Here is a 19,186-nt window from a genome sequence, read left to right on the forward strand (position 1 = left end):
ATTTGAATCTACAGAAGGCGCGTGACAAAAAGAATGAAATGAAATGAAATTGGGTTTTGTAAAGCGCATTACTACCCGGAGGCCTCGTAGCGCTGTGGAAGAGTTGGGTCAAGGGGTCTGCTGACTAACTTTAATGGTAGAGAAATGTTTTAAGTTCTTTCCGGAATTTTTGTAAATCGGGCTGGCTACGCAGTGTGGAATAGAAGTCGTTTGGAAATAAGACTGGCCAGGATTTTGTATAGGCGTGCTTTAAAAGCACGGAAGGAACAAATAAGGGTGGCTGCGTGGCAGGTTCTGCATGATGCGTGCCTTCGGAGAGACAATAATAGCTTTTGGAAAGCAGTTACTGCAGCCTTTTTAGCCTCAAGCGATATACCATCTGTAAAAATTGCGATAAGTGAGGATGAATGGGTTCAACATTTCACTGCGCTATATAAGATGATAAACAGGTCCAAATGGATTTAGACCCAGATTTCTCTGGTTAAGCCTCGAATGCACAAGGTACAACGTTTCCATTACCTACATGCTTCTCCGTAGAGGAGCTCATCGGTGCAATTAATGAGAGTGCAGCTGGCAAAGCTCCGGGCCGGATGGAGTCCCTGTGGATTTGTATAAATCCAATACTCCGGTTTGGGCTCCATTATTAACAAATGTCTTAGGTAGTTGTTGCCGTCACAGCTTTATTTCCTCATGGTTTGATGAAACAGTGATCCTGATTTTTAAAAAGGGGGATAGAAATGAACCTACATGTTACCGCCCAATCTCCCTGTTGGAGTCCCTCCTTAAAGTGGTAGGGCGGGTTATTTTAAATAAGCTGTTTTATTACGTATAGGTGCCCAAATATAGGCTTTACTAAAACATGCCCTTCTATAGGCACAACTCACGTTGCCCTTATTTAGGCATAGATTTCCCAGTCCTTATTTAGGCAAGAACCAGGCACTCCATGTATGGGCATGGTCTTTCACCTACATCCGTTCACCTTTAAGTAACAACAAGCTCTTAGAAACAGGCCCTTCTTCCTGGAAAACGTCCCCGGTACAGAACTATTGACTTCATTAAGACCTCATCCATATGCATGAACCCCTTTTACTTCCCCAGGGTTCATTCCTGACGTCTTTCTTTGCCAGACGTTACGTCCATACTAACCACATATTATGTTAATGCTGACTATGCATAACACCTTTGGGGTATAAATACACCACATTTTGCTCAGGCAAACTAGAGGAGACCTTTATTCTAGAGGTGCACGTGACTCTCGGCTGGACGCACTAACCAGAGACGCTGTCATCCCGTCTGCAGTGATTCCAGCGCGCAGTGTTCTAACTTTCTTTGCGGGTGTTAGAGTTTGAGACCAGAACAGAGATGCCACAACTCTCTCATTCTCAGGTATGGAGCTGACTAGAACTTAGAGGGACTCTTGGCATAACAAACTATAGCATAATATCCTATAGCTTACAGCACCTACTCCTTACCACGCACCTACACTCAGGGTTAGGTACATTTGGGTACAATTAGGTAGGAAAGCATTACTCGAGTACTCGTACTTTTACTCGTACTTTTAGCCATATGTTTTATGTATTCGAATGTATTCATTGAACAATGCCAGAGCAATGCTATTTCTTTATGTTGGAAATACTGTGCATCTTATATCTCGCATACTGTCTTACGATTGTAACAGGTCATATCTCTTACACCAGAAAGACACCTGTTCAATAAATACTTGTTAAAAAAAGGCCTGTCTGTTATGTCTGTGTAACTCTAGAAACATAAGCATGCACGACTGACTGAGCAAATCTTCATCTTATTGTTTCCACGATTCTGAGGGATCAGTGTGGTCATGTTATGTGGTTGCCAGAAACTACTCCCTTCTGGTCACCAAGATGTTTCTAGTGGTCCTGTGATCTAGCTGGTACACAGGAAGAAGGTTAGCATACTCGATAGGGGCTTATAGACTCAGTCCTACGCCAAACCTATAGCGTATGTGTAGTAATGCTTAGTTATTTTGATGTATTAGAGTTTGTGCTAGAACCTAGTTCTATAGAGACATCTAGAACCTTGATGTGAATGCAGCCCTGTTGCCGAGCATTGAGTAGTTGCTGTTGGCTTTCCTGTGGGTAGGACGCTGTATCACTAGTAACTTAATAAAGAAGATATTAATCTCTATCTCTGCATCTGGAGTGCTTCTTCACATTGGCGACGATCCCGGGATCCTGTTAACCCTCTGTTATCAACATTCAACTTTCTTCAGATCATCACTCAGCTATCTTCGTTCATTTGAAAAGGAACCCAAGTTTGTATCTTCATTTTCTACTTCACAGCGTCCGAACACGGAGTTGCTTCTACCCAGTTGCAAGTTCAGGTTCTGTTTTCTTTAGTATTTATTTTCAGGCTTTGAAAGATTTCGCCTCGTCTCTGCGGCCTGTTTCTGAATGTAAGACTTCTATCAATCAAACCGAGGCATTGACTCTTTGAGAGACTGCCTTCGTCGTTTTCTGCCTCTCTTCTGAGGAGTTTTCATCGGTGTCTCAAAGGCGTTGCCCCGTCTCTGTGCCCTGTTTGACATTTCCACAGATTTCACCGAGGCTTTCACGCTGAGGCATGGGAGCTGAAGAACACGTTATGAACTGAGACGTTTATTCTAAAGTAGACCTTTGTAGCAGTTTTCTTCCCTGCACTGAAGGTTTCATTTAAAGTGTCTCTTTTACATGTGAAGTACTTTTCTACCTTGAAAGCAACGCTCGAGCCTAGCGCTCGAGCCTCAGCCTTCACAGCGGTCGCATCTTTCAAATGTAACGCTCGAGCCTCAGCCTGAACAACAGTCATATCTTTCAAATGTAGCGCTCGAGCCTCAGCATGAACAGCGGTCGCATCTTTCAAATATAGCACTCGAGCCTCAGCATGAACAGCGGTCGCATCTTTCAAATGTAACGCTCGAGCCTCAGCCTGAACAACGGTCGCATCTTTCAAATGTAACGCTAGAGCCTCAGCCTGAACAACAGTCATATCTTTCAAATGTAGCGCTCGAGCCTCAGCATGAACAGCGGTCGCATCTTTCAAATATAGCACTCGAGCCTCAGCATGAACAGCGGTCGCATCTTTCAAATATAGCACTCGAGCCTCAGCCTTAACAGTGGTCGCATCTTTCAAATGTAGCGCTCGAGCCTCAGCCTGAACAGCGGTCGAATCTTTCAAATGTAGCGCTCGAGCCTCAGCCTGAACAACGGTTGCATCTTTCAAATGTAGCGCTCGAGCCTCAGCCTTAACAGCGGTCGCATCTTTCAAATGTAGCGCTCGAGCCTCAGCCTGAACAGCGGTCGCATCTTTCAAATGTAGCGCTCGAGCCTCAGCCTGAACAGCGGTCGCATCTTTCAAATGTAGCGCTCGAGCCTCAGCCTGAACAACGGTCGCATCTTTCAAATGTAACGCTAGAGCCTCAGCCTGAACAACAGTCATATCTTTCAAATGTAGCGCTCGAGCCTCAGCATGAACAGCGGTCGCATCTTTCAAATATAGCACTCGAGCCTCAGCATGAACAGCGGTCGCATCTTTCAAATATAGCACTCGAGCCTCAGCCTTAACAGTGGTCGCATCTTTCAAATGTAGCGCTCGAGCCTCAGCCTGAACAGCGGTCGAATCTTTCAAATGTAGCGCTCGAGCCTCAGCCTGAACAACGGTTGCATCTTTCAAATGTAGCGCTCGAGCCTCAGCCTTAACAGCGGTCGCATCTTTCAAATGTAGCGCTCGAGCCTCAGCCTGAACAGCGGTCGCATCTTTCAAATGTAGCGCTCGAGCCTCAGCCTGAACAGCGGTCGCATCTTTCAAATGTAGCGCTCGAGCCTCAGCCTGAACAACGGTCGCATCTTTCAAATGTAACGCGCGACTCTCACCTTTGAAGCTGCCCGCGCCTCGACTCCATCTCGTCTTTGTATTCTGCATTCCTGCGTCACAAGTCAGCTAGCTCCTCATTGGTTGATGATCATCACAACCTTTCTTCACTATGATTGGTCCGTCTGTTTTGTTTAGCTGTTGCCTAGATACCCGGCTTTGTCTAGATTCATTCTTTGTGCGCTGACGCGCACAGCTACTCATCTCAACAAGCTTACGAGCGTTGATGCGCACAGCCAATCATCTCAACAAGCTTACGCGCGTTGATGCGCACAGCCAATCATCTCAACAAGCTTACACGCGTTGATGCGCACAGCCAATCATCTCAACAAGCTTACGCGCGTTGATGCGCACAGCCAATCATCTCAACAAGCTTACGCGCGTTGATGCGCACAGCCAATCATCTCAACAAGCTTACGCGCGTTGATGCGCACAGGCAATCATCTCAACAAGCTTACGCGCGTTGATGCGCACAGCCTATATCTGGTTTCACTTTGCCCTTTTATGCGCTGATGCGCACAGCTAATCTACATTGTTATTGTTTATTCCTTTCATGCGCTGACGCGCACAGCTAAACTACGGGGCAATTTATTAACTCCTTCGATGCTCATGACGGAACGGTTCCGTCATGAGCATCGGTTGGCCTGTGCTCATGACGGAACCGTTCCATCATGAGCCCATTTGCTCATTAGAACCTTCAGCACAGCGCGAAAATTCGCGCCGCGCTGAAGGTGTTAACAGAAACAAGTGCGCTGATACGCATGGATATTAATCTCTATCAACTGCATCTGGAGTGCTTCTTCACAGTATGTTATCCAGAACATATTTAGGGAACAGGAACAACATAACAAAGCTGCAGATATGGGTAGACGATGGTAGTGTCCTTTCAAACATGCAGTATGGGTTTCGATCAGGTCTGTAGACCATTGAGCAGGGATTAAACCTAAGCATGATAATAAGTAAATATACACAGTCGAAGGAGGGAAGGTTTTTTTTGGCATTCGTAGACCTTAGCGCTGCGTTTGACTGTGTGAGACACAAAATGTTATGGATTATACTGGGGGACATGTGTGTCGATCACCCACTTATACTTTTTATGAGAGAACTGTACAGAGGGGCAAGGGTCCGGTTCGGGGAACATGGTGAATGCCCAGCTAAATTTCCGATTAGGCAGATAATTGCCGGGATCACCCGATTATTAACTGTCCAGTTCCAGTTTTACTTTACGCAGATGTTGCGGTTTTATTGGCACATATTCAATTAGGGCTACAAAGAAAAGTAACTAGCTTTGCTACTTTTATGCAACTTAGGGGTTTGAGTGTGAGCACTAGTAAAACCTATATGATGAAGTGTGGAAAGAAGAGCATCAAATGTTGCAACATTTTTTATCAAAAATAATAAAATTGATTGCAGATTCTCTTATTTGGGGATCAACTTTGACCATACGGGGACGTGGTCTGCTGCTGTCCAGGCAAGGAAAATTATGTTTTCAAGAGCCACAGGTGCTGTGACTAATCTTGCTAGAAAATTATTTTGCAGACCAGTCCCTGAACTACTACAAATATACAAGTCAAAGTGTCTATTGACAGCTTTGTACAGAGCAGGCATATGGGGGGTCACGGGCCTGCAGCCACTACAACTGATCGAGAATGCATTAATAAGATATCTGTTGGCTGAGCACATTGCTTCTTTCAGGGTGTCAAAAGCCTTTTGGCAGCTAACAGTCCAGTTTACTTTCTTGGGCATTTTATTGCGTGTGAGTTCTGTGAGGGGAATCACAATGGACCCATATCCCTTCACAAACTTCCTGTAGTATTAAGTCAAGCCAAGGAGTGCCCCGACTTGGGTCTGGGTGGTTGGAGCTGCCCATTCCATGATACTCTGGATCTTGGGCTGTAAGGGTTGAACCTTGGCCTCCACCAACAAGGTGGCCCAAGTACACCACAGTGCCCTGTCCTATCTGGCCTTTGGATGCCTTGATAGTCAGTCCTGCAGATTGCAGGGCTTGTAGAACCTTCCCAAGGTGGATCAGGTGATCCTGCCAGGTGGAGCTAAAGACAGCAATATCATCAGCATAAGCTGCACTAAAGGACTCCAATCCAGTCAGAACCTGGTTCACCAACCTTTGGAAGGTGGCAGGGGCATTCTTTAGCCCAAAAGGCATTACAGTGAACTGATAGTGCCCACCATGGCTCCTGGGGCCATGCCAATCTGCCAGTACCCTGCAGGTAAGTCAAAGGTACTGAGGAATTTGGCTGCCCCTAGTTTGTCTATCAACTCATCTGCCCTTGGAATGGGGTGAGTATCTGTCTTGGTGAGAGAGTTGAGTCCTCTATAGTCCACACAGAACCTCATCTCTCTTTCCAGCATGTTGATGAGGTTTGCGGACCAGAACCACCTGGCTAGCCCAGTGGTTCTGGTCCCCAAGCTCCTGCATCTTGCTGACTTCAGCTTTGATGCTTTCCTTGACTTGGTCTGATTGTTGATAGATTTTGTTTTTGACATGGTTACGGTCACCAGTGTCCACATCATGGGTACACCAGCTGGTCAGACCAGAGGTCAAGGAAAAGAGACTTGCAAACTGTTGCAAGACTTGCTTGCAGTCAGTCTGTGGTTGGGGAGAGAGGGTGTCTGAAAAAACTACTCCATCAACTGACCCATCTTTTGGGCTGGAAGAGAGGAGATCAGGGAGAGGTTCACTCTCTGCTTCCTGTTCCTCATCAGTCACCATCAGCATGGTGAGGTCAGCCCTGCCATGGCAGAGTTTAAGGTGGTTCACATGGATAACCCTTTTGGGTGTCCTGCTGGTGCCCAGGCCCACTAAGTAAGTGACCTCATTATTTTTCTCCAGGATAGGGTAAGGGCCACTCCATCTATCTCCGAGAGCCCTTGGTGCCACTGGCTCCAACACCCACACCTGTTGTCCAGGTTGAAAGTCAACCATGGCAGCTTTTTGATCACACCAGTGCTTCTGCAGCTCCTGGCTGTCCTCAAGATTCTTGGATGATTTGTTCATATACTCAGCCATTATGGACCTTAGGCCAAGCACATAGTCCACAATGTCTTGTTTGGGTTCTTGGAGAGGCCTCTTCCAACCATCTTTCAAAGGTTGGGAGACACAGGATGACCAAACAGAAGCTCAAAGGGTGAAAACTCCACTCCTTTCTGAGGCACTTACCTGTAAGCGAAAAGCAGGCATGGCAACAGGACATCCCATGTCCTTTTGAGTTTTTCAGGGAGTCCCATGATCATACCTTTCAATGTCTTGTTGAATCTTTCAACAAGACCATTGGTTTGTGGGTGGTATGGGTTGGTAAACTTGTACTGCACACCACATTCCTTCCACATGTGTTTCAGTTAAGCAGACATGTAGTTGGTACCTCTGTATGAAACCACCTCCTTAGGAAACCCTACCCCGGTGAAGACACCCAGGAGGGGCTTGGCTACTGCAGGAGCTGTAGTAACCCTAAGGGGAATTGCTTCAGGGTACCTAGTAGCATGATCCACTACTACTAGAATGAATTTGTTCCCTGAGGCTGTAGGGGGCTCAAGTGGACCCACAATGTCCACACCTACCCTTTCAAATGGTACCCCCACCACTGGCAGTGGTATCAGGGGGAGCTTTGGTTTGCCACCTGTCTTGCCACTGGCCTAACAGGTAACACATGAGCTCACAAACTCCTTCACCTTTTGGTTCATCTGGGGCCAGTAGAAGCGGCTAACTAGCCTTTCCCAAGTTTTGGTCTGCCCCAGATGTCCATCTAGGGGGATGTTATGAGCTAAAGTTAGGAGGAACTCCCTGTACCTCTGTGGCACTACCACCCTCCTGGTAGCTCCAGGATTGGGGTTTCTTGCCTCAGCATACAGTAATCCCTCTTCCCAATAAGCTCTGTGGGTACCACTGACATCTCCATGTGCTTCTGAAACAGCTTGCTGCCTCAGGCTCCCAAGAGTGAGGCAGTCTAGCTGACCATGGCACAGCTCTTCCCTAGCGGGTCCCCCTGGGCCCAGGAGTCCAACCTGGTAAGGCTCAAGCTCCATGGGCTCAGTTCCCTCTAGGGTTTCCAAGTCCTCTCCCTTTGGAGAGGGGTCCTGAGAGGCTTGCTGTGTAGAAGCCGGTTCCCCAGTCTTCTTGGTTGGTTGGGCCATACTTTCAGGCTCCAAACCTACTTGTTCACCCTTCTTTTTGCTCTGTGCTCTGGTTTGCACACACCAGTCTAGGGATACCCAACATGGCTGCATGGGTTACATGCTCAACCTCAGCCCAGGCTGAGGTTTCCAGGTCATTTCCAAGCAGACAATCAGCTGGCAATTGTGGAGAGACCTCTACCAGTTTCAGGCCAGTAACCTCCCCCCAACCTAATGTCACCATAGCCATAGGGTGTTGGGTGGTAATGCTGTCAGCATTGGTGACTGGATACGTTTTCCCAATCAAGTATTGCTCTGGGGAAACCAGCATTTCCTTCACCATAGTGATACTGGCACCTGTACCCCTCAGGGCTTCTACTCTAGTTCCATTAATGGAGGGGTATTGCAAATATGTTTTATAGTTGGGTGGCCAACCAGCTACAGTGGCAAGCTCCATTTCCCCCAAGGAGACTAGACTAGCTTGAGTATATTCCCAAATATTATTGTAGGGGCAGTTTTTGCCTACAGTTAAATGTCCCAACTTCTTACAGTTGTTACAATAGGCCAATTAGGACAATTAGGATCAACGTTTCTTCCCCTATAGGGCTGAGGCACATAGGGAGTAGTTTGGGACTCACCCACCTGTACAGGTTTTTGGGTCCCTTTGGAAGACTCAGACTTTTTATCTTGGGGGTTCTCACCACCTTTCCCCTGGGGAGGTTTTGTAACCACCTTCTTTTGGTAACCCCCAGTGGCTGTCCTTGTTACCCTAGTCTTGACCCAATGGTCTGCCTTCTTTCCCAATTCTTGGGGAGAAATTAGACCTAGGTCTACCAAATGCTGATGCAACTTTTCATTTGTGCAATTACTCAAAATGTGTTCCTTCATAAACAAATTATACAGTCCAGTAAAATCATGCACATTGTGTCCAGTTAACCAACCATCCAGTGTCTTTATTGAGTAGTTTACAAAATCAATCCAGGATTGGGTCCGGGTTTTGTGAGCCCCCCTGAACCTAATTCTGTACTCCTCAGTAGTGAGTCCAAATCCCTCAATCAGAGTCTTCTTCATGAGGTCATAGGGCCCTGCATCTGGCCCAGTGAGGGTCAAAAGCCTGTCTCTGCAGTTACCAGAGAACAGTTCCCACAGGAGTGCCCCCCAGAGAGGTTTATTTAGTCTTCTGATATCACAAGCCCTCTCAAAGGCTGTGAACCACTTGGTGATGTCATCACCTTCCTCGAATTTAGAGACAATGCCTTTGGGGATTTTAGGATCATAAGATTGCTCTTTATCTTTATTATTGGTATTGCTGCCACGAGAGATGGGGGCTAAGCCCATCTTTTTCCTTTCTTTTTCTAGAGCCAGGAGTCTGGACTCTAGATCTAATCTCTTGGCCAACTTGGCTAACAAGCTGTCCTCTTCACTGGGACTGGTCCCAATGTTTTCCCTGGGCCCTGGCCCACCTGTGTAGGTCATAGGGTCCGAGAGTGTGATTCTTGGAGTTAAGGGTACAGGGCCCCTACTCTCCCTAGAGATAATGGGCGGGGGGAAGTATCCTCCTCCTCCTCCAGCACCTCTTCTTCCGCTGACTGGTCATCACACTGTTCAGAAGGGTGGCCTTTAGCATACTCAGCCAAGAGCCCTACTTTGGTTGGATGCAGGCCCACTGGTATATTTTTAAATTTGCATAAGGACCTTACTTCTCTGAAGTTTAAGTGTAAGTAAGGTGTTAGGTCGAGCTCCTCCACCAGGTCCTGTGAAACATTGTCCTCACTAATAGTTGGGTTTCTTTGAGACATTCTAACCTGACAGTTCTAACCCTCTACCCTAACTATAGTGACTTTTATTTTTCAAAAATTCTAATGGGACTTAAGTAAGGCCCTACCAGACTTTTTGTTATTTTGGAAAAAAACAATTTCGGAATTCTAAAGGCAATTTATGAGTTCTGTTGTGTGATCAAATGGCAACCAAGTAGTCCAACAAATGCAAGTTTGTATCCCACCGCTGATCCACCAATGTGAGAAAGTGGCTCTATATATACTGGACCAGAATAAGGTACAGTGTGTATAGAGTCCACAAACCCCAGAGGTATAACAGAGGTTAAAGCCAGGTGTGACCTTACTCTCTAAAGTGGTAGCTTGGTCGAGCAGTAAGGCAGTACCAGAGGACAGTGTAAAGCATTTTTGTACACACTCAGTCAGCAAAAGGTTTCACACACTCAAGGACTGAACTCCAGGCCAATTGTTTGTATATCCAAAGATATAGTTGTTTTATTTTTAGAACCAACAGGTATCAAAATATACTGTTCTCAATATGAGAGGTCTCAGATGAGTACTTTGCAGAAAGGCAATAAACTTCGTAAACACAATAGGTTCAGGGCTTGCAGTAGGCAACACAATTCTACACACAATGTAGCATTGACATCAATGGGTTTTTCTATCTAAACACAGTTGATTACTTTGTAGATTACTTTGGTAGTTCCAGGACTGGATCCTAGGTTCAGTCCTGGGGTCTAAGCGGAAAACAATTTAGTAGAAACGTTTTAGTTATTGCAGTTATTTTTCAGGAATATAAAGCTATTTTAAAAGTACACACTTAGAAACTTTTCAACATAAATCTGGCAATGTTATCCAATGGGAGAAAATTGAGGTTGCAGGTAAAGTACGATCTCGTTACTTTTGTAATCCAGTACTGGGCTCTTAGGTCCAGCACTGGGGTCTCAACTTAAAACAGGTAAGTAATTACGTTTCAGTATTTTGTATGATTTTTAAAGAGCATTTCTAGTTTTCAATAGTAGACACTTAGAAGAAATTTCATAGAAAAGCAGACAATGGATTCCTATGGAGAAAATACAGGTTACTAGTAAGCCCGATGTAACGGGGTGGACTGCCCTTCCGATGGACAGGACTATGGTAACGATTGGTGGTCGGCTGTTCCCCTTTCACCTGCTTCTATCCCCTCTCAGCAGCAGTCCGCCCCTTATGTACTCGAAGACTGGCCATATGAACAGGAAGGATGGGAAGCAGCTAAAGAAAAGAACCCTGGCTCCTTTAATTGGGGCTTCCAAAATGACGAGACTCCTCCCCTTATGGACGTCCTCGCGAGAGGTGCCCAAAAAGAGGGAGGAACCAGGAAGTCGTCGGACGGCGTTTTCCCGGAGGTGGAGGATGGAGACGGTGAGCTGAGGAGTGAAGAGTACCCGAAGACTAGGGAGGAAGAAGACGAGGAGGACCGTGAACAGCAGACCAGAGACGTCCGCGACAAGCCAGGAGGCCAACAGTTCTGCGATTCGCCCCGCCATGCTCCCGCGGGAGGAGCATGGCTTAACAAGGTACGGGGCACAGTAGCGGGTTGGGTGGGAAGGTGCCACCAACCTACCGATTAATATCCCAGCTATATATACTTAGAATCATCTGTACAGTCTACGACCTTTCCTCGCCACGAGCACTGAAACACGTCCCACAAAGCTGTATATAGCTCTCTCACTGTGCACTTGGTGTCCCTCACTCCCGGCCCTTATAGTATTCAAACCGGACGCCCCCCTAACCCCCTTCTTTGTTTCTTCCTTTGGGGTGCCGGTTCCTGACGAAGTGCCTTTCCAGCTCGCCCTACCGGATACAATCTGGAGTCCCCACGGAACACCAAAACGGACCCAGCTGTGTTTGCCCGAGAAAGACTAACGAGCAGAAGAAGAAAAGCATATATAAAAATAAAGCCATCTTTGAAATCATTACTCAAAGCTTCTGACTCGGTGACTCCTCCCCCTGTCGCCCCGACCCGACCCCCACACCGATAAGGATTGCTTTTGCGGTTCAGTACTGGGCTACAAGGTACAGTACTGGCTTCTCACCTGATCACAGGGTAGTACTTCAGAATTCGGTTGGTTTTTATATGAATATTTTAATTTTTCAAAAGTAGACAGAAGATTTTTCGAGTCAAACCAGTCAATGTTATCCAATGGCAGGTAAGTGAGTTACGGGTTTCCAGGTGAGTACTCGGCTGGTGAAGTTAAGGTTCTGGGCATAAACTCAGAGTTCCCCCAGGGTCAGGTAGGTACAGTTGGTTCACCCTCAGCGGCACAGGGCGGCCAGGTGCAGACTTAGGGGCTCATTAGGATGGCGGACGGACTTGCGTCCGTCCGCCACCCTAGAGTAGGAGGGACCGTCCGCATGGGCTGCGGCGGTCCCTCCGTGCAAATTAGGATGTGACCGCCACCCTGGCGGTCACATCCTGGATATTTAACATTGCGGCGGGTGCAGCTTCAAGCTGCACCCGCCGCAATGTTAAAAAAGCATACATTGCATATGTATGCAGCAAGCAGCAGGCACCGCGCGGTGCCTGCCGCTTGCTGCATACATATGCAGGGGGGTACCATAGGTCCCCCCCATGTGCACCCCCCACCCCCCCTTCACCCAGGGGGCCCGCAACGGGCCCCCGCAGTGAAGCTCCGTATGCTTTTACACGGCGGAATATCCGCCGCGTAAAAGCATTTCTTTCTGTGCATCCTAATATGGTGGAAGGTGTCTGAGAGACACCGTCACCATATTACAGCTTTTCCGCCGCGGTTGTAAGCCAACCGCGGCGGAAAAGCTGCGGACGGAAACCAGGACCCACCAGCCATCCTAATGTGGCGGTGGGTCTTTGGTGGGTCCGCTGCGGTTTTTCCGCATCCTCCGGGCCGGCGGTGGATTCCGCCGGCCCAGAGGATGCGGAAAAACCGCCATCCTAATGAGCCCCATAGTTAGGCCCAATGTTATCCAATGAGGGGCAGGGGGCCTCCGGTTGGTGGCTGCTAGCTAGCAGGCCACGTGGCTGTGGGAGCTGGGCTCCTGGTCACTTTCTCAGGGCAAAGGGGGAAGTAGGATAGGACAAAGGTGGCAAGGCCAGCGGCACTCGGGCGGCTGGGTGCGGGGTGCTTTTGAGCCGTCGGGGGCTCAATGTTATTCAATGGGAAAGGTAAAAGATGAACAAAGGCTGCAGGCTCGGGGACGGAGACTCTTCAGGGGCGACCACCACTTCAAGAGGTAAGTTGGGATCTTGGAGCACAGGTAGGTACCCCCAGGGAAGGCGCAGGGAGTTGCAGGGCGCCGGGTGCAGGGGTGTCTTTGGGTGTCAAAAAAGCTTACCCTCAGCTGGTCGCGGTTGGGGGGGCCCCTGGTTCTGAGTCTGCAGGCGTCATCTGGTTCGTCGAGGAGGGTCTTTGGGCACTGGACTTCGGGTCCAAGTTGCCGGGGGACGTTCTCATGGTCTTGGATCACTTGGGCACGGGCCGGGCTCAGCGGGTGCAGAGTGGGCTGGTCCGGAGCTTCCTGGCTGGCACCAGGTGGGTTGTTGCAGCAGAGCCACTGCTGATGGGAGTCCCAATCTTCAAGAGGGTCAAGGCAGGCAGGTCCTCCGGGTGTCCCTAGGCTGCTGTCCGCTGGAGTCGCTGGGGTTTAGGCGGGAGCAGGTTCCAGGATCTACAGGCCGGTAGGGCTGGGGCCAAGTCAGTTGTTGTCATCCTGTTGTTAGCAACTGCATGGCGGGTCTTCTTCTTCTTGATCTTCTTTCTTCTTTTCTTACCGGGATCTGAGGAAGGAAGGTTCAGGGAGCCCCTAAATATTAAAATTAGGGGCATTACATGTAAGGCAAGGGCCGGGACCAATAGGTCACTGTCCTGGGGTGGGTACATCCCCTAGCTTGCTCCTCTCCTGTGGGAGGGGGGCAGGAGCCTAGCTGTGATTGGGCAGGGCTCCCCATCTTCAAGATAGCCGGAGCCCGGGGTCGTGCGTCACCTCGCCTCCCTCACCTGAAGGGCGGGGTTGGCACAGGCTGGCACACCCCCTTCCTGACGTAGTTTTTCCCGCCAGTCTTCCCGCCAGAGTGGGGGTCAGGACTGGTGGGGGCCAGATGCTGGGTACAGCAAATGGTCTGGGTAAGCTCACAGAGGTGGCAGGCCTTTGAAGCTTCCCCCTGCCCATCCTGGGGGAGGAGACCTCACCCAGGATGTGCACTGTTGCAGGCCCAGGAGAGCGGGGGGCTCTCCACCCAGGGGTCCAGCAACATGTCTGCTGTGTGGCAGCCTAGGCAGCCTCTCAGTCCAGACATGGACTCTAAGATGCCCTCTGTGGTGCATTTTTCATTAAATCCCACATTGGCATCAGTGTGGATTTAATGTGCTGAGAAGTTTGATACCAAACTTGTCAGTCTTCAGTGTAGCCATTATGGTGGTGTGGAGTTTGTAAGTCGACCTCCCAGCCCCATATACTCTTAATGGCATCACTGCACTTACAGTGCCCAGGAATGGCCCTGGGTACTGTAGGGGCACAGGGCTCTTGCACCTGTGCCCACACCACTGGCATAGGGCACCCAGCTAGATGGGTGACTGATGTATGCCAGGGCAGTGGGTTTGTGGGCAGGGCACACTGGGATGTGTGCCATGTCGACTCTTTGTTTAGTTCTGTACTTAGGCACTCAGCCTGCAGAGGCAGTGTGTGGGTGCCAGGGTACAGGGTCCCTAAGGGTGGCACAATTAGTGCTGCAGCCCTTAGGGGTCTTCTCTGGTCACCATGCTCTGGGTACCCAGGGTACTGTTAGATTTGGGGGTCTCTAGTTGGCACAGTTAGGTACTTGCGACAAATAGGAACCCTCTCCTTTAGTCAGGATAAGGGGGATTACACTCCTAGAATAACCCCTGATCACCCTCTAGGTTGCGTGGCGCGAGCAATCAAGGCTTATTTCAGAGGCGTTGTAAGTTAAGCAGTTGTGACCATATACAGTAACCCAGTGACAACAATACAAATGGACGCCACACAGGTTTTATATAAAAAATAAGTAGACTTTATATAGAGTTACCACAAGATCATAAACAACAAAAATACACACTATGATTACATTAAGATGGTAGATTTAAGCTTAGTTCAGTTCAGTTCTTAGATGCGACATTTTGCATTTATGTACCTTAAGTTGCGTTGCGCTTCCACGACAAGCAATGTCGCAGCGATGGAAATGCAGCAAAGTTCAGATACAAAGAAATAAAGACGTGAATATCTTCCAGATACGGCACGCTTCTCAGGGATGCGAGAAGTCCTCGGTTCGATGAGTGGACTGCAGCGGCGACACTCTTACGATGCGATGGCAACAGCACCAGCGGCGACGCTCTTCCCCACGATGCGTGAAGCTTCCGCTCAATGCAGCAACTATAGCGACGACATCCAAGATGCGACGGCAGCAGCTCCGACGGCGACGCGCTTCTCGGGGATGTGAGGTGCTCTTGGTCGATGCGGTGCAAAGCGACAGATCTAGCGGCGACACCCTCCTTCGGAGTTGCGACGGCAGGCACAGCGACGGCGACACTCTCCGACCTCATTGCGAGATTCTTCTCCTGATGCCGTGCAGTGCGACAACTACAGCGGCGACACCCTCCTTCGGAGTTGCGACGGTAGCAGCTGCAACGGCAACACGCTTTCTCTTCCTTGCGCCACGCTTCTCTCCAATGCGGTGCAGTGCGACAGTTCCAGCGGAGACAACCTCCTTCGGAGTTGTGACGGCAGGCACATCGACGGCGACACGCTTCTTCTCGTTGAGTCGCCTCTTCCAGCTCCTTGCGACACACAATTCCTCAGAAGGCCCAAAACAGCAGCAGGCACATCCACAAGAACTCTTGGGAGCTGGGGGGTGAAGTCTGTTGTCCCTGAGACTTCAGCAGGAGGCAAGCTCTTTTCCAATCCCTTGGAGATCCTTCACAAGTTGAAAGCAAAGTACATAAAGTTCCTTTCTCCTTCCTTTGGCAGTAAGGCTACCACCTCAGGCCAATTTCCCAAGCAGCACTACAGCTTGGGAATAGTCTCTCCTCAGTTTCTTCAGGTTCCTCTCCTCAGCAAAGGTTTCTTCTTGTAGTCCAAAGTGACCTAATTTCTTGGGATCAGGGACTCAATATTTATACCACAAAATCCTTTGTTCTCTGAGGGGAGAGGGGCCTTTGCCCAGTCCAAACCAGTTCTGAAGCACTCTGTTTACCAGACTTCTCCTTTCCTTTCACAGTGCAGGGCAGGCACATCAGACGCCCCACAGGAGGTGGTGCCAGAATTGTGGAAGGCAAGTACAGTCCTGGAGCACTTTGTTGACAGGACTCCTTCTCTTCATTCAGTGTGCAGGGCAGAGACATTGTCAAGAAGCGTACCTTGATTCCTTTGAATCCGTGGGAGCGAATGGCTTGAAGGAACTCTCTAGATGAGAATTTCCCAACTCCCCCACACCCCTAGACTCAGAGAACTCTAAGCCCAGGAATGTAAGGGAAAGGGGAAGTGGATAAAAAGAGAGAGACTGCCCACACAGGTTTCTTCTACTACTCTTCTACTGGTAGCTCGTAACCTGCAACAGTAAACACAACATTACTACAGTTCCCAAAATACTACTCAGGTTTCTCAACTCAAATCACCTCTTCCAAATATACCTTTTTAAGTGTGGACTTTAGCCCCTCTCTGTAAGTGTTTTATTCTTTTCTTTAGTTTTCAATTGGAGATTTTTAAGATGGATGCTGAATCAGGAATGTAGCGACTTCTACTCAGATAAGAAGATACTCCAACCAGCTGACGATTTTAAAGGTGGTATAATATTGTATCATTAATATGCATATCAAGGAATACCCTACTATACTTGAAGTCTTCTATGCTCAGGAAAGCTGACGCATCTTCTGCTGGACTAACGATGAGTTTGCGTCTGACTGTTCTGGATTATAACTATTTACAATTATACAGTCTTTACATTAGCCACTTTCAACATCCTAAATTCTGTGGCAAAATTCCGGAAATAAGCAACCCTGGAAAAGGTTCCAGAGTCTCAAGTATTCAAAGCAACTGGATACAGGAAATAGCGGTTTCTTGGAATGAAAGTCTTACCGCTAGCCAGAAGTTTTCAGCACCACAGAAATAGAGACTCATCCTACCAGTAGCTCGATAGGGAAGGAGACTTCGAGGCTGCACCGGAACTCTGAACCAAATTTGAACTGAAGAGATGCTCACACTGACGGGACTACTGGAAGTCGGCAAAAGAGCCAGAATACGGGGTTTGGTCACGGAGAATATTCCAGCAGGAATACTAACTCTGAACGGGGAAAACAGATAGGGCTGCAGCGGTTACTGAGAGACGCACTATCAGACGCGTCCAACCGCCAGGGAAATAACAGTTGAAGTGCGCCGCACGAAATACGCGAGCGCACGAAATGGCCGACAGAAACCAAAGGCTAGAACGCCAAGGTTTCCAAGCAGTGGAACAACCAGGAAGTGTCACAGAAACCCTTACTTGCATCTAAACTGCGCTACTCTCTGTCTCCAATTACAAGCAGAGAGCGAATGCGCAAAACCAGCACAGAACTTAAATGTAAGTTTTGGAACTGAGCTAACTGCTACCGATGGGGACCTGACAGACATCAGCCGCTCCCCAGGGGGTGGAGCCAGCATTGTGGAAGGCAGGCACAGCCATATTCAAGGTTCAGGTGCAACTCCTCCCTCCCATCTAGATGCAGATCTCTCTATTCACCACCGGGTGACTCAGCCTATCTCCTGGAATTCCCCAGCCCTGTCACTCACAAAACCAGACATAGGAATACACAACCTAGCAGAGGCAGGTTTGAATAGTTAGACAAGCAAATACCCACTTTATAAAAGTGGTATTTGCAAACACAGAATATTAAAATAACCTTTACTAACCTTTTCAGAGTTCCGGTGCAGCCTCGAAGTCTCCTTCCCTATCGAGCTACTGGTAGGATGAGTCTCTATTTCTGTGGTGCTGAAAACTTCTGGCTAGCGGTAAGACTTTCATTCCAAGAAACCGCTATTTCCTGTATCCAGTTGCTTTGAATACTTGAGACTCTGGAACCTTTTCCAGGGTTGCTTATTTCCGGAATTTTGCCACAGAATTTAGGATGTTGAAAGTGGCTAATGTAAAGACTGTATAATTGTAAATAGTTATAATCCAGAACAGTCAGACGCAAACTCATCGTTAGTCCACCAGAAGATGCGTCAGCTTTCCTGAGCATAGAAGACTTCAAGTATAGTAGGGTATTCCTTGATATGCATATTTACTAAAAGATGCATTCTATTATTTTGAGTTCAGGCATACTAAACTCGAATTTCTACCATTTTCTCTGAGACAGTTAGGATTATAAAATGTAATAATTCTAACAGCCCATTCTGGCCTCTGGAGAACAGGTAGCCTTGCAATAGTGAAAAACGAAAATGGCTGTAATTCACTATTAGGACATGTCACACACATCAGCATTTTCCTACCTTCTGCCCTGGGGCCCTGGGGCCTACCATAGGGGTAACTGATATGAAGAAAAGGGAAGGTTTAGGGACTGGGAAGTGGGTGCACTTGCCCAGTCAGCATGACAGTACCAGACTGCACGCAGGCTCTACAATGGCAGACCTTAGACACATTTTACATGGCTGCTTCTGTGGGTGGCACAACCAGTGCTGCAAGCCCACTAGCAGCATTTGGATTTACACGCCCTGGCACACTCAGTGCACTAGACTAGGGTCTGACAAGTAAATCAAATAGCGAAACATGGAACCACTGATTAAGAAATCACTTTACAATAGGGAGCACTTGCACTGTGGCACTGGATAGCAGTGGCACATCGCCCAAAGCATCTAACACCAGCAAAAACACACGAGGCAAGAGCAAAAATGGAAGGGAGACCCACGCCAATGGTGCCAGGTCTAACAGGTACCATTTACTAGGGGCTGACAGGTGACCAGAGATGCCAATTGGGTTTTAGTTTCAACACAGTTTTAGGGAAGGAACACAGGCCCTGGGTACCTGGTTGGCAGGAGCCCAGGGCACACTCAGTCAAAGCACATCAGCAATCAGAAAAAAGTGGGGGTATACCAAGGCAAGAAAGATGGCACTTTCTCACAAGAGGCCGGAGAGCATGGCTCCTATTTCAAGAAAGGTATTGAAAGCAGATTTTCTGGTCCATTTACAAAATCAGAGATGGTCTAAAGAGAGTGTAAAAACAACTGTTATGGACAATCAGCTGATTCTAACATGTTCTGGCATCCAACCATACTTAGTCCAAGTTCTGGGTAGCTTTGATCGAATTCTTTTGACCCATTTTCGTCTGGGGATTTTTCACAGACTCATTAGCTTCCCAGTTACTAATGATTGGACTAGAAACTTGGTGCTATGCCCA

The 19,186-nt window shown here is 48.2% G+C and overlaps 1 protein-coding gene across 4 annotated transcripts in view; it reads right to left on the reverse strand.

Moving 5' to 3' along the window:
• The window catches only part of LOC144782593 (phospholipase A2 inhibitor and Ly6/PLAUR domain-containing protein-like), a 519,999-nt gene that overhangs the window by 120,541 nt on the left and 380,272 nt on the right, over positions 1-19,186 (reverse strand). Inside the window, exon 1 of one of the 4 annotated variants that reach the window (XR_013601163.1) lies at positions 3,888-4,007. The exons of the other annotated variants lie outside the window; for them this stretch is intronic. The gene's annotated coding sequence lies outside the window, so the exon portion shown is untranslated. Of the gene's footprint in view, positions 1-3,887; positions 4,008-19,186 lie in introns of those variants that run through there. 4 annotated transcript variants of the gene reach the window in all.

This window comes from Lissotriton helveticus, chromosome 9 (genome assembly GCF_964261635.1).
Source record: "Lissotriton helveticus chromosome 9, aLisHel1.1, whole genome shotgun sequence".
NCBI classification, from domain to species: domain Eukaryota; kingdom Metazoa; phylum Chordata; class Amphibia; order Caudata; family Salamandridae; genus Lissotriton; species Lissotriton helveticus.